This window comes from Orcinus orca, chromosome 7 (genome assembly GCF_937001465.1).
Source record: "Orcinus orca chromosome 7, mOrcOrc1.1, whole genome shotgun sequence".
Taxonomy (NCBI): domain Eukaryota; kingdom Metazoa; phylum Chordata; class Mammalia; order Artiodactyla; family Delphinidae; genus Orcinus; species Orcinus orca.
The window spans coordinates 53,818,429-53,833,007 of record NC_064565.1 but is presented as its reverse complement, the minus strand read 5'-3'; positions in this window follow the sequence as shown (position 1 = coordinate 53,833,007).

The window sequence follows — 14,579 nt, the reverse complement described above, 5'->3', positions numbered from 1 at the left end:
TTTAATGTGACAAATGTTGTTGGCTAGAATACAGACAAAGCCAGCTTATCCTCTAATCATGTAGAAGACTTATCATTATTATCTGCTGAGAGGTTTTTTTTCATAAATATAGTTTGCCAGTATGCAAATGTGACTAAAAGACATACAGTTTCCAGATGGGACACTCAAATTAAGGCACGAATAAAAAGTCTCTCCTCAATGGGTGCCCTCAGACACTTGCTTTGGACAAGTTTCTGGGTGATCACAAGGCAGGATACTCCCCCCAAGACCACACACGGAAGGTCACCGTCTTTTTCTTTTTTCACTTTTCTTCCCAGTAATACTCAACCCTGGTGATGTCCACAGGAACACAGCACCCTCAGGATGCATAACTTACACAACTCATTTAGGATCACAGAATCATAAACGAAAACATTTGAGAAGGCTCTGAGTCTCTATTACAGTGTGAGAAAATTTCAGAATACAAATGATATAGTGTTGAGGTAATTTGCAAGTACACAGTCTCACATTCCTCAATAAACTTGGCACTGGTTTAAAGCTTTACACAATCTGTTCTTGGATGGCTTCACTTTTATTCCCCTTAGATGCAGCTGGCCCCTCCTTTGGCCTTGACCCAGGGTCACTGTCCTTTCTTGCTAGACTTTACCATCATCCCAGGCCTCCTCTGAGTTTTACTTCTACTGATTTCCTAGACCCTTAGAGAACCAGGCTCCTTTCCAGTCTGGGGCCCAAGTCAAGCTTTCTGCACTCACATGAAAACTGTTCTGGTAGCTCCAAACATGAGCTGAGAATTTTCTGCCCAACCTTCCTCTGGAGTCTGGGCAATGACAGTTTCCCTGAGCTAAGCATCCTCCCATAATCAATATGTTCTGAGTTTCCTCTTAATTGTTTTACTTTTTTTTTTCCTCTCTCCTTCCTATGCTTCCAATTTTAAAGAACTTGTATTATTCACTCCTGATCACATACACCTAAGGCATCCCCACCACCACCCTGCACACCAAATTCTAACGGCAGTTTCTATGAAAATGCCCAGGCTCTAAATGCATCCCTGGACTTGTGAACTCTACCTCACAGTTGAATGCTTTGGCCCAGCAAAACATGGAGAATCACATTTCCCAACTTAAATGCAGACTTATGGCAGAATATGGCTGTCACCACATGTAGCACACATCCCTAGGGATCATTCAGATTCCCTGGATCCTCTCTCCAAGAACTGACCTTGAGCTGTTGGAGCCCCTTCTGCCCTTGTTCTTTGTACAGAGAAGCAGAAGTTCCTGAAAGGCACTGCATTCCTGGGAAAACCTATAGCCAAGTACTGACTTGTGTGGGAGTTTGACAGACCATTCTTTGCCTCAGAGTGGGACAAATCTAAGATGTAATTTATGATCCAGAGTACCCTGTGGAATCTGAGACTCACAAATCACGGGCAATTTCTCTCTCGCTTGTCTTGTTCCCCCTTTTCAGTCCTGCTTCCTCCACTTCCTTACCTGCTTCTCCCGGGAGCACTTCCTTAATAAATGTCAAATATTAATACATGAATCCTCATCTCAAGGTCAGCTTCTAGAGAGTTCAAACTGAGTCCATGCCATAAACATGCCAACATTTAATTACAATCCCCCGAATTCTGTAAAACTGGTCATCCCGGGATTACCAAAATTTGAGAGGAAAAAGTTTGTACCTCCTTTCTAGTCCCCCCCCCCAAATCTAGGGAATAAATTATCCCCTCCTAGGGAATTCCCAGGCGGTCCAGTGGTTAGGATGCCGCACTTTCATTGCCGAGGGCACGGGTTCAATCCCTGGTGGGGGAACTAAGATCCTGCAAGCCATGTGGCACAACCAAAAAAAAAAAAAAAAAAGAAAAGAAAAAAACAATTATCCCCTGCTAATTTTTTATATTGTATTAGTTTCTTGGGTATTGGCTTTTTAAAAATCTAGTGTTCAATTTCCATATTCTTAAGAATCAAAGTTTACCTATGTGGGGGTTTTTTTAGTAAAAGTTAGACAGAAAAGGGATGGATTTAGTTTATCCATATAGTAACCTGAATACAATCTCTTGCCCTATATCTTTGCTCCCAAATATTTTGGATTATTTTCCTTTATAACACATGGTTCAGAAATGTGATCAGCTCCAGAAACCACTTCAAACAATTGATCTGGTTTATAAGTCAAACCCTAACACATTTCCAAGTTTATTAGGTAATACTTAAACCATGTAACCATACATATAAAAGTTCATAATTTGAATTTTTTCACTTAATATCATATCTTTACTTTTTATGTTACAAATACATTTTTAAATGCATGAAAATCATATCAATGAACACACATTTTTATGGTGGATAAATTCACCTTAATTTTATTTTTTGCAATTTTTCTCAATTATGAATATAATACAATATAAACATTTTTTAAACTGTGTGTAAAAAATCTGGAAGGAAATACATCAAAATATTATATTTATGTTAGGATGTTTTTCTTTTTTTCTGCTTGTCTATATTTTTGAGATAATTATCATGGGAATATTTTATTTTCATAATGATAAATGTTAAATACAAATGGACAATAAAATCAAAGAAAATAGAAATGTTTAAAAAACAAAACTTCCTGAAATATGTAAGCTCACATAATTTTTATAGATTTTTAAAGACATCTGCTACACGTTAACCCATGAAGAAAAAGTTCTAGATCACGGTTGTTTCTATTGAAAATCACAAGCTATGCTTCCTCCACCTAGAAGATTGCTTAATATTAGAGCACAATTCATATTTGCTAAATAAATGATATTTTATGGTAAAAAAAATAGATTTTATTTAGCTTTGTGTTCATTAACTGATTAAGCAAGATATTTCACGAGTATCACTATTATTTGAGGCAGGGTTTTTGGTGCTTATATAACATGTAGAGATTCAGAATTCATATTCACCTGTAAAAACGCTTAATCAAAAAAAGAACATCTACTTACATAAGCAGGTTGAACATTAAGCAAGATGCAAGGATTTAATATTTGTCTTCCCTAAATGCAAAGTAATTATTTGTGTTTGAGGTGTACACTTATTGGTAATCTGGCTATCATTTTATATATTTAGTCACTAATTTAATATCACAGTTCTAAGGAAAGCTTTTAGTCTAGAAAGTGCTTTATATACTGTTGAGTACCTTCAACTTCCATTTCAGACTCCTCATATTTCAAATGTGAACTTGTCTTAATCAGTTGGAAAGAATGTAGAGATTTATGGAGCTAATTTAAGAAATAGAGCACTTCTACTGAGAAAAGAGTTTTCTCATATCAATACTAGATTAAAAAATGACTCAGTTTGATATAAGAATTTCAGTCATTTATAGGAGAGTTTCTACAATGATTTTTCCCTTAAATTTGTTTCAAATAAATTAAATGTGACATCTCTATATCAACACTCAAAAGGCATTAAAGCATCTAAAATAGTAAAATATCACCAAACTTTATCTCCCACCCAATTTTCACTCAATAATCGCTGTCATAGCATTTCTTTTTTCCAGCTGTTCTGTCTGCCAAGATCAAAACCATAGCAAGAATGGGCATAATTCTTAGTAACAGAAATTAGACATGAGATAAAGCTTTGTAGAACAAACAACCAAAAAAAAAAAAAAAAAGAAAAGAAAAAGATGATTAACATGAGACAGCTAGGCTACCATAGCAAGAGGCTCTGGATAGTCTGTCTCAGGGGGTCTGAACAACAGAATAACTGTCAGTGTTTAGTGGACCCATCTGGATTCAGGCTGAACTGTGTCATTTCCTGAAGACCTTTCCAGTAGCATGAGCTTGTGGTTATTCATGGAGGAAACTCTTTTGTGTCATCTACAAAATTTGATCTCTACAGCTTTAGCTTTATGGAAAAAGTGAGACAAACTTATTTTCCAGGCAATGATTTAAGAAGGAAAAATATTTATGAAGTACTAGATCGTGATGTCTTGCAATTCAAGGTGCAATAAAAAGTGTTTTCTTCACCTAAGAGGTATTTTCATCGATTCAGATAAAAATATATAAATAGCTATATACACGTGTACATTAATGAAGTATCTGAAGTTAATATTTTAAGAGCACATGTAATGTATTAATGATATCTTGCATGAACTCAAAGCAAGAAAAGTCAGTGTGAACGACGTTTGAATTGAAAAAAAGGCAGGCTGAAACGTCCTTGGTAATTATTTTGGCTGAATAAAGTCTGAAGCAATGAAAGAGGTTTCAAAGTTCTTTTACAGAACCCACTGGGCTCAATATAATTCGTAAGCAGTGAAGTATTGGGAAGAATCATGGCAACTTATTTAGATTAAAATATAACAACTAGGGCTTCCCTGATGGTGCAGTGGTTGAGAATCTGCCTGCCAATGCATGGGACACGGGTTCGAGCCCTGGTCTGGGAAGATCCCACATGCCGCGGAGCAACTGGGCCCGTGAGCCACAATTACTGAGCCTGCGCATCTGGAGCCTGTGCTCCGCAACAAGAGAGGCCGCGATAGTGAGAGGCCCGCGCACCGCGATGAAGAGTGGCCCCCGCTTGCCACAACTAGAGAAAGCCCTCGCACGGAAACGAAGACCCAACACAGCCATAAATAAATAAATAAAAAGCAAACTGTCAACAAGTAAAAATAAATAAACACTATTAAAAAAAAAGATTCATTTAAAGGTGGATTATTTAAAAAAATATATATATAACAACTAGTAAAACATTATTCTAGTTGTATTCATCATGCAGAGCCCACCCTCTCCAACTTTGTGAAGCAATTAGAAACAAAACCAAAAACTTTCTGTAGTTATTCTAGTAATTTTGATCACCTATAACTAATGTATAAGAACATCAATTTTTATCTAAGATATTTTGTCATGCCCTTTATTTATCAGCTAGTAAATATTCCATATATTTACATATCAATTAATCTTCTTCCTTAGTTCTCAGAAATGTGAATGCCAAAGGCAGCGCCAAGCTTTTCACACTGTCCCTTATTTGTTAATCACACATATGACACACCTAAGATATTTTGCTAGTGAAGGGCAGCACTTAGGTTGGAATCCTGGCATGGTTCATTGCCACAGGGCTGAAATGTAGAGTACCCTGGGGACCAAGCGCTTCTCCAGCATGTTAAGGCCCTCTGTAGCATTCGTTTAGCTTTCGCTGTTTGTTCAGTATAAGCAAGTAGATAAGCAAATAGTGAATTTAGCTCATACTTGTCCTTCGCCCGTTTTCTTTGCCCTAAACCCCTCTCTACTACTTAGAGATTCACCCCAGTTTCCTCTTCCAACTCTAGTCTGAGGAGTGCCCTTTGTTGCCCTGGCTGCCCACCAAATTTACCCAGAAAAGGCCAAAACAAATAGCACCACTGACAGACATTACAAAATGTCCGTCACTTTGCCAGGAGCTCCAGCAGACTCACAAGCCCCCAGGGGGGTTCCAGGGAGTGAGTTCAGTCTAACATACAAATCTCCAGACTTTCTGGAGCTCTCTGCTCCCTATGGATCAATGCTCTTCTCATAGGCAGGAGGTGACGATGATTTCAGTATGATTTTTCTGAGCTTGCCCATGGCCTCTGAGTATAAGAGGTAAAGACAATGTCCCTTCAAGAGGAGACAGGTTGGTAAATAAATGGCTACCCAATCACACCAGGAAAGCAGCAGAACTCCAAACTATGCCTGTCCACTAAAAACCCATGGTATAATATTTTTAAGCAATGTAGAACTTTACTAACAATGGAAAACCACTGGAGGGCTTTGAGAAGAGGAGATGTATTTTTTTGTTTTTTAAGGCATTTCTTTTTTAAAATTTATTTATTTTATTTATTTATTTTTGGCTGTGTTGGGTCTTCGTTGCTGCACGCGGGCTTTCTCTAGTTGCGGCAAGGGGGTGGATCTACCCTTCGTTGTGGTGCGGGGGCTTCTCATTGCGGTGGCTTCTCTTGTTGCAAAGTACGGGCTCTAGGCGCGCGCAGCCTTCAGTAGTTGCAGCACGCAGGCTCAGTAGTTGTGGCTCGCAGTCTCAGTAGTTGTGGCTTACAGGCTTAGTTGCTCTGCAGCATGTGGGATCTTTCCAGACCAGAGATTGAACCCGTGTCCCCTGCGTTGGCAGGTGGATTCTCAACCACTGCACCACCAGGGGAGCCCCAGGAGACGTGTTTTTAAAAGGTTATTCTGGCTGCTCTGCAGAATAAACTGAAGAGGACACGTATGGAAGTGAGGAGATGAGTCCAGAGTCCACAGTAGTGGAGAGGGAAGAGAAGTTGGTGGCTTGGTTTAAGGCACTGGCACATGGGCGATGTCTATAAGGACACAGTGCTCCAGTTTAGAAGAGTTTATCTGAGGACCCTCTTTGTGGCAATAATCACACAGCAGAACTTATCACAAAGGTCACTTGTAGTACCCCAAAATACAACTGTCACCTCTATGTAACAGTGTGCCTATTAGCTAACCTGTTTATTCTTCAACTTCCTCTTACATAACATGGGCTAATAGTAGTAATTTTGCCTGTGAGGTTATCTTGAGAATTAAAAGCATTAATACCTATAAAGCTCTTAGAACAATTTTGTACATAATACAAATAAATACAGCTATTATTATTAACTTTCTACTTTCTGTATTACAGAATGACAAATGGGAGGGCATAAATCAAAGTCTTTCAGTAACTGTAATATAAAGAGAAGGACAAAAAGACAACCTTGCTTTACCCCACTGGTAAGTATTATCTAATCTATGACAAGCTAATCCTTCCTACTCACTGACTCTGGTTTTGCAGCACTACAAATGTCTCTATTGAATAGAATTCAGTCTAGCTCACAGCTGATTCCTGCCCTCAGGGCCAAAACACAGGAGTCTTTAAAAGACACAAGCAAGATTTTGTTATCCTAACAGGGTCTTCATTACAGGGAAATGTTAGGGTATTTCATCCCTTCTCTGGTTGCATCCTAAAAAATCTCTGACAGTGTCATGTCTCTTCCATGGTTCCAGCTCTTGCTATTAGCACCCTCACCCTTTGCCCAATGATCACTGGTCCAGCTCTCATCATGTGCTGGCTGTAACCTGAGTCCAGCTTCTGCTGTCTGGTAACCACACATTCATCTGTTGCTTCCAGTCTGAGGGTGATCAGAGTTTCTCTGGGTTGCCTTCACCAACCCTTGTCTAGCTTCTCTGTTTTACATCACCTGGGTAACCAATTCCCTGTATTAATTCCCTGTATTTGAAAGACTGAGGGTAGTTTCTGTTTTCCTGGCTAGATACTGAATGATAGAACATTCATGGAGTTGATATATTCATGGAGTTGATACATTGGCAAAGATCAGAGTCCACTATGCACAGAATTATATGAACATTTGGAAGCAGGAAATTTGGGAGGGGATACTTTAACTACCATGAGCTTTCACAATAATTTTAAATGACGCTTAAACTTTTGTTAGAAAGATAATAGCTGCTTATTTTAGAAAAAAGAAGTGTAAAACTAAAACCTTTTTTTATTAGTTACTATGAATATACCTCTCCTCTACTGCACTTATGTACTTCACAGTAGGATTTGGGATAGGGGACAGGGGAAAGCTGCATTTATATTTAACCAATTAAATTTCAGTTTGCTAGATTTGAGCTATTTAAGATAGTGTAGATACCAATTTCACATCGATTCTATGATAGCAGAGCTTGAGAGAGGTGGGAAGGAGAGGAATGACAATTTATTAATCAAGACTCATCTGACCCCCTCTCCTGCTAAATGAAAGACCAGCAGGAGGCAATGACAGTTACTAAGGAGGAACAAGCAGGCTTTGCCTGTCTCTGGAACAAGAAAACACAGAGGGAGAGAGAGGTCCTGCTTCCAGGGGCAGAACGGATATATTCCTTTGAAATACACTGAGATATCCAACCTCATATTCCATCTTAATTCCTAGATAATTTCTCTTCAAAGACATACCTTGAGCTTTCTCTTTTTATCCATAAGCACAGAGCACTGTTTGTACATTACATATAAGAATACCAGCTCAGGGCTTCGCTGGTGGCGCAGTGGTTGAGGGTCCGCCTGCCAATGCAGGGGACATGGGTTCGTGCCCCGGTCCAGGAAGATCCCACATGCCGCGGAGCGGCTGGGCCTGTGAGCCATGGCCGCTGAGCCTGTGCGTCCAGAGGCTGTGCTCCGCAACGGGAGAGGCCACAACAGTGAGAGGCCCGCGTACTGCAAAAAAAAAAAAATACCAGCTCAGTTAAATCTTACAAATCAATTATATTCTTCATGGCCATTGATATACCCCAAGGACCTCAAAAAATATAAATGAACTATCCAAGAATCTCTCAATCTGAAAGAAATTACCTCAAAAAGTATAAAATATTCTAGAATTTGAAAGAATGTAAAGAGTCTAAAACATCTGTCATATAGCCAACCCAGAAAGTCTATATGCCAACACAAAATCATTATTAATTCATCTATAAAACTCATCATTAGGATGCATTCCTTAATTTCTCTTCATTACATGCCTTCCTGTTAGTTAGTGTCTATTCTGTCACAAGATTCCAGGAAGGGGTCAATGAGCAAATGAGGGTCTTGTCTTCCAAGGGAAGAACTACCTTAAGTTTTACAAAGGCTGCAGACAGCCCGTCTTCTGTGCTGGAGCGAGAGAAGAGTGAAAACTCAGTCCCCTGATGGTAAGGCAGAGTTGGCAGCTCTCTCTTAACGACTGAATCCCAAGGCCAAAGAGCGCTGCAATGTCTCTTTGCATCAGCCTCAGTCCCGTGGAACACATTTGGAGTGTCCTATTTTTTAAAAGATTTAAAATAATAGATTTTACAACTTTCTACTATAGTAGTTTAAAGTCAGAATGTGTTATCAACGCCTACCTCACTTTGAAGTCGATAGTAAAACATCAAAAAGTATTACAAAATTATAAACTGACCAACAGAAGGCTGGTATATATGGTATAGAGTACTGACTGTGTATAAAAGAACCTGGTTTAATTATATTGCTCTTGTGCCTGAAAAAATACTTGACATTAAGTTCTTTCCACATTAATTCCTAAATAATTTCTCTTCAGAGACGTATCTCTTGAACTTCCTCTTCCTATTAAGAGCACAGAGCACTGTTTGTACACTGCATAGGAGAATACCAGGATATTACTCACAGGTCTTTAATTAAATCTCTCCTTTTCTCCCTTTTATTTCACTTCTCTTCCTTTCCATCCTCCTCTTCCTTCTTCTTCATGTTTCTTTATTTAGCAAAAACCTGGTCCCTAACACTCCCTTAAGTTCCAGCTCCAGTCCTGATATTTACTCCTTTCCTTTCTCCACAAAAATACCTTAAAAATGTATCTACACTCACTTGCTAGCTCTTTAAACCCCTTGAAATCAAGACTTTATTACCACATTTTAAAATTTCATTTGTTATTTGTGAAAATTAGTGACAGTGTCCCAGTGTCACTAGCAAATGACAAAATTGACAATAACACTGTTACAGTATTATTATTATAAAATTCATCAGCTATTGGAAACCAGTTATGATGTACAAGATCCAGAATGTAATCTACACGGTTCCACTGCCTCATTCCCCATTCTTTTGTTGTTTTCTTTGAGGCAAAGTCTGGTTTCAGTTGTACAATGAGTAATTAGGAAAAGATCTACGGAGTAAAGGGGTAGTGAGAACAGCATTTCCTCCCCCAAGTCTGGAATGGGCAGAGTGGCTGTATCAGAAGCGGCCACTCAGGGAAAAATGAAGAGAAGTAGCAGATGAACCAACCAGAGGACTTTGTTTCTAAGAACCCCCTAAGGCAATAAACTGAGAAACTTGCAGGAAGAGCTGAGGGAGCTCATTTCTGGCAGACTCATTGGGAGCTCAAATCAGTGTGGTTTGGGGTACATGTATGTTCCTAACAAACTTAAAGAAGATTAAAACAAATTCATAAAAGACTCAGATAATAGAAAACTATACAGTAAATTTTATGGATTTTAATCAAACACAGTAAACATTCATTCAGTGTTTTCTATGTATAGGGAAGAAAGGAAGTAATAGACTGTATTCTTGAGAAATTTACAATCTACAATAAAAATTCCAAATAAAAAGAGGAAATCATAGGGCCCTTAAAAGTAGCCCAGAATTTCATGAGAGTACATAAGAAAGAATCATTTATTTCAGAGATGAGGATTCAGGTAAGGTTTAAGTGGATTCAGGAAGAATGCAGTGATGATTCTCTAAAGGAGAATCCAGGTGACACAGATCTAGGTATGAAGCCTATATCCATCATGCACCAGTTAAGCAACAGAAAACCCAATGTGTAAATTAAGCAAGTTAGGCTTTAGTCTTTTTACCCAACAAGAATTTGTGGACAGGTGACAGTGCAGCAGCTCCCACCCAGTACCATCAATGCCTCAGGTTCTTTTCATTGTTTTGCTCTACCCATTTTAGTGTTAGACTCCAAACTGATAGTCCCAAGATGGTCCCTGCTTTACCAGGCATCTCAGCCGTGCTTCTAAAGAATAAGGAGGAAGGAAGAGACATGAAAGTGACAACACAACATTACCAAAATCCCCAGCAGATTGCCACATAAATCTTCTTGGCTTGAACTGCGTCACAAAGCACTTTTTGCTATAAAGGAGTTGGGGATACACGGTTCTTTTGTGTTTTTTGTTTTTTTAAATCTGGTTACACTGTTCCAACCCTTCCCCTTCCCCACCCCCTCCAAAAAAAATCAGGGTTCTGCTAAAGAAAAAAAAGGAAGAAAGTATTAGGTTGGTAACTACAGGGACATGCCACATACCACTTATAATTGTGCAGCCTAGGGTATAAGTCACTGACACTTCTGAATGTCAGTTTCTTCACCTGTGAACTGGTTATAATAATATCTTTCTAGCAGGTTTTTTTGTTTTTTGCGGTACGCGGGCCTCTCACTGTTGTGGCCCCCCCCACTGCGGAGCACAGGCTTCGGACGCGCAGGCTCAGCGGCCATGGCTCACGGGCCCAGCCGCTTCGCGGCATGTAGGATCCTCCCGGACCAGGGCACGAACCCGTGTCCCCTGCATTGGCAGGCGGACTCTCAACCACTACGCCATCAGGGAAGCCCTCTAGCAGGTATTTGAGTGGGAACTAGAGTTTAGGTATTTAGGATGTTCAGTATGGTCCTGATGTGGTAGGAGCACAGGGTAACATGGAGCTGCTTTTATAATTGCTTTGTTCGTTGGTTCGTTAGTTTCTTGGTTGATTGGGAATTTAAGGAGGTGTCGGATTTCCACAGGTAAATATTGGAAGAATAAGAAGCAAGACTGCAAAAACATGGAATTAGGGAAAATGTGTAAGAAAATTTAGAGTGTGTTTAGGAATTTTTGTATAGTTTAGGAAGACTGTCATTCATGTGAAAGAGAAAAAGTAGACAGTAAAGCTAGAAAGATGGAAACTGGATCATAATATGGGAAGAGGGGTGTAAGAGTCAAGTCAAGGAGTTTGGATGCTTGGGAAGGTTTTGAGGAACTATTGAAAGTTTCAATGCAAGATTGGTTTCAGTGCAAGATTAAGTCCAAGCTGTGCTTTATGCTGACCACTCTGACAGCAGTGCATGAGATATACTTGGGAGCTGGAGAGAAATCAAAGCAAGGAGAAGAACAGGGGAGTTAATTTATATCCGAGCAAAACATAATAGAAGCCTAAAGTAAGGTAGTAGTAACAGAATGGAAAAGACTGACTCAGGAGTCATTTTTAAAGCATTAAAATTACAGAATTTGGCATCCAATGGAATATAAAAGGTCAGAAAAAGATGGTGCCATGATAATGAGCTAAACTTCAAGCTTAGTGGTGTCATTACCCAGGCTGGAGGGTAAAGAGCAGGCCAGGGAGAAAGAGGACCAAATTTAAAAAGCAAAACAATGGCGAGGGAAGTTAAAGGGAGGGGAGAGATGAAAAAATACTGAGTCGAAATGTTTACCCATGTAAAAGTAAGATGTGTAAAAATGGTTATATTCTATGCGGTTGTTTAATCTGCAAAAAGAATTTTCTCAGGCAAATTAATGCATCTGTAACAGTTAGATGCCTAATCCTAGTCATGCACTCATCTGGCGGTGAGGGGAGCAACACCCATGTGTCTTTAGAATGCTTCCTTGCTGTTGCAACTGCATTAGCATAGAAATAGTCCAAAAGTATGCAAATGAGTTGCTAAAGAATTCCCACTCGTTAGTTTTTCACTCTCATTAGGATGTAAAATTATTCCTCTGGAAATATTTGGACACAGTTTGTCCTTCCTAAAGGCAGAGGGATGAGTTAATTTACCTCTTTGGTATCACTTGCAACGTTCAGATCCTGTGATCCTCGGTTCTGGGCTCGGTTTCAGCAGTTAACGGTCACAATGGAAACCCAAGGAGAAAGCAGACTGGGGAATCACTGCTGGAATCAAGGCACTTTGTCACTTTGAGAAGAACAGAGTAAGGAACACAAGCGGTCTATTGACAGAAGTGTTTGCTTATCATTTTTAGCACCAGACATTTAAAACTGGGCAGGAAATACCTTTGAAAAATGATAATCCCAAACAGTTTAGAATTATAGTGTGCTTTCATCTCCATTTCTGGGATTTTTGGTTATGTAGATTTTAACATTGTATGTAGCCTCAAATCATCTAAGTACATTCTTAAATTTGCAGAAAGGGATAATTAGATTTGAGAATCCTATTTTTGAAGAGTTAGTCTGAAAATGATTTTAGTGCAAGCTTTTATACAGACTCAATCCTTTTCATTAATTATTCAGTATTATTTCAAGTAAAATATTACTTCATTTTAAGCTTCAGAAACCCCTTTGAAAAATGACATCATATGTGTTTCTTCCAGTATTTTGGTTTACTTTAGTAATAATCATTTCTCCCTAAATAAAACTCCATGGGAATTTACTACAGTATTTAATTTAGTACCTGCTCTGCCTCAGGCACTTAATTAGCACTGATGTAAAAAGGCACAATTTTTATTATCCTAAATCATCTCACTTGTAATGTGTGATTAGAACTAAATAGTTTCAGGAGTCAAAGTGGTCGTAAATACATTCACGTTAGAGGACTGACTGATTGAAAATCATGTTTTCCTCATCTTTTTGATTTTGTGAGGTTACAGATCCCATGAGCTTATGGCACTTAACCTAAAAGCAGTAGAAGTGCTAAACTGGGTATTATATGATTTTCATAAGTCACCTTATAATAGAAAAAGACTTTGGCACATCCTGAAGTTGGCAGCCGTCTGCAATAAAACTAAGCAGTCTTCTTTCCTCCTCCAGATTCATGGAAGTACTCTCCTAGTCTTTGAATCTCACTCTGAGGTTCCCAACTGCTAAAGGAACAATGTCTTGAATGTATATAGAACCTTCCTTGTAGAGTTTTTGGGCATAAATACCAGTGAAGGAAATAGGAGAAGATATCTCCTACTATAGTCTCCTTCTACCTTGCCATAACCCAATATTTTATAGACTTACAAAGTAAAGAAGGGTTAAGTCAAGGTCATCCAGTTAGAGATTAATTTTTTAACACAAAGTTTAATGTTCCATTCATTACCTTATCTTTATTATCTTAAAAATAACACTCAGCACTTATGTCTTATAAGTTTAAACTTTGTAAATCACAGGTTAGTATATGAACCAAGGTATCATGCCTTACAAGCAGCTTGCTTAATAAGCCCATTTGCTCAGCACATAATGCCAAGTTAAAAGAATTCAAAGAACGCAGGTTTGGTTGCTTTTAGTAATTCTCATTATGACCTACTAAATTAAATTACAAACTGAATGCAGCTGAAATAACTCTGTAACTGGTGCTGTTATGGCTAATGAAAAGGTTTCCATCTCTAACATACATCTCCAGAACGTTTATTTTCATGAAAGTGTCAATCTCTAACACACATCTCCAGAACATTTATTTTCATGAAAGTGTTCCAATTGCCAAGTACTAATGAGACATGTGTAGGGCTAAAATTTGTGTTTGAATTCTTAAGAAAAATTATAGCACCAAACTCAGAGAAGTGGGGATAGGGATGAGATTCCAGTTAGTGTTATTCCAATGAGCACTGATTTCAGTTAGTGCTATTGATCTTCAACTACATGCCAGAGGCTGTGCTAGGCCCCTTCATGAACACTGTGACATCTGATTCTCCCCCAAACATGGTGGGGTAGGCATGGCAATCTCCACTTCACAAATGATGAAATTTCAGGATCCTGAAAATTAGTTTGATGTGTCCATAAGCTTCAGAGTAGCAAAACACGTTGCTGTTGTCTGCATCTGGCATTGGGGCCCAAGTATAAGGTAGTATATGATGAAATTTTAGTATCTATCATGAATTGGTTAATTCATTTATAAATTGGGCTGATATTATTAGCAAACAAATGAACTTATGCTTGAATAAAATGAAACCAGCTGGGCTGTGGCAATGGAATATATCATGGAACTTTATATATTTCTATATTGTTTAAATGTTTATTAGAGTAAATATTAATTGTAACCAAAAAAGTGAGATATAAGAAAATGGTTGGTTTTGGCTAGATTTCTTAAAATCTGGCAATGTCCATTTGTTTTAATTTGGTGCTGGGTCTCCATAATATGTGTGGTGGAAATTAATAATAACAATAACAAAA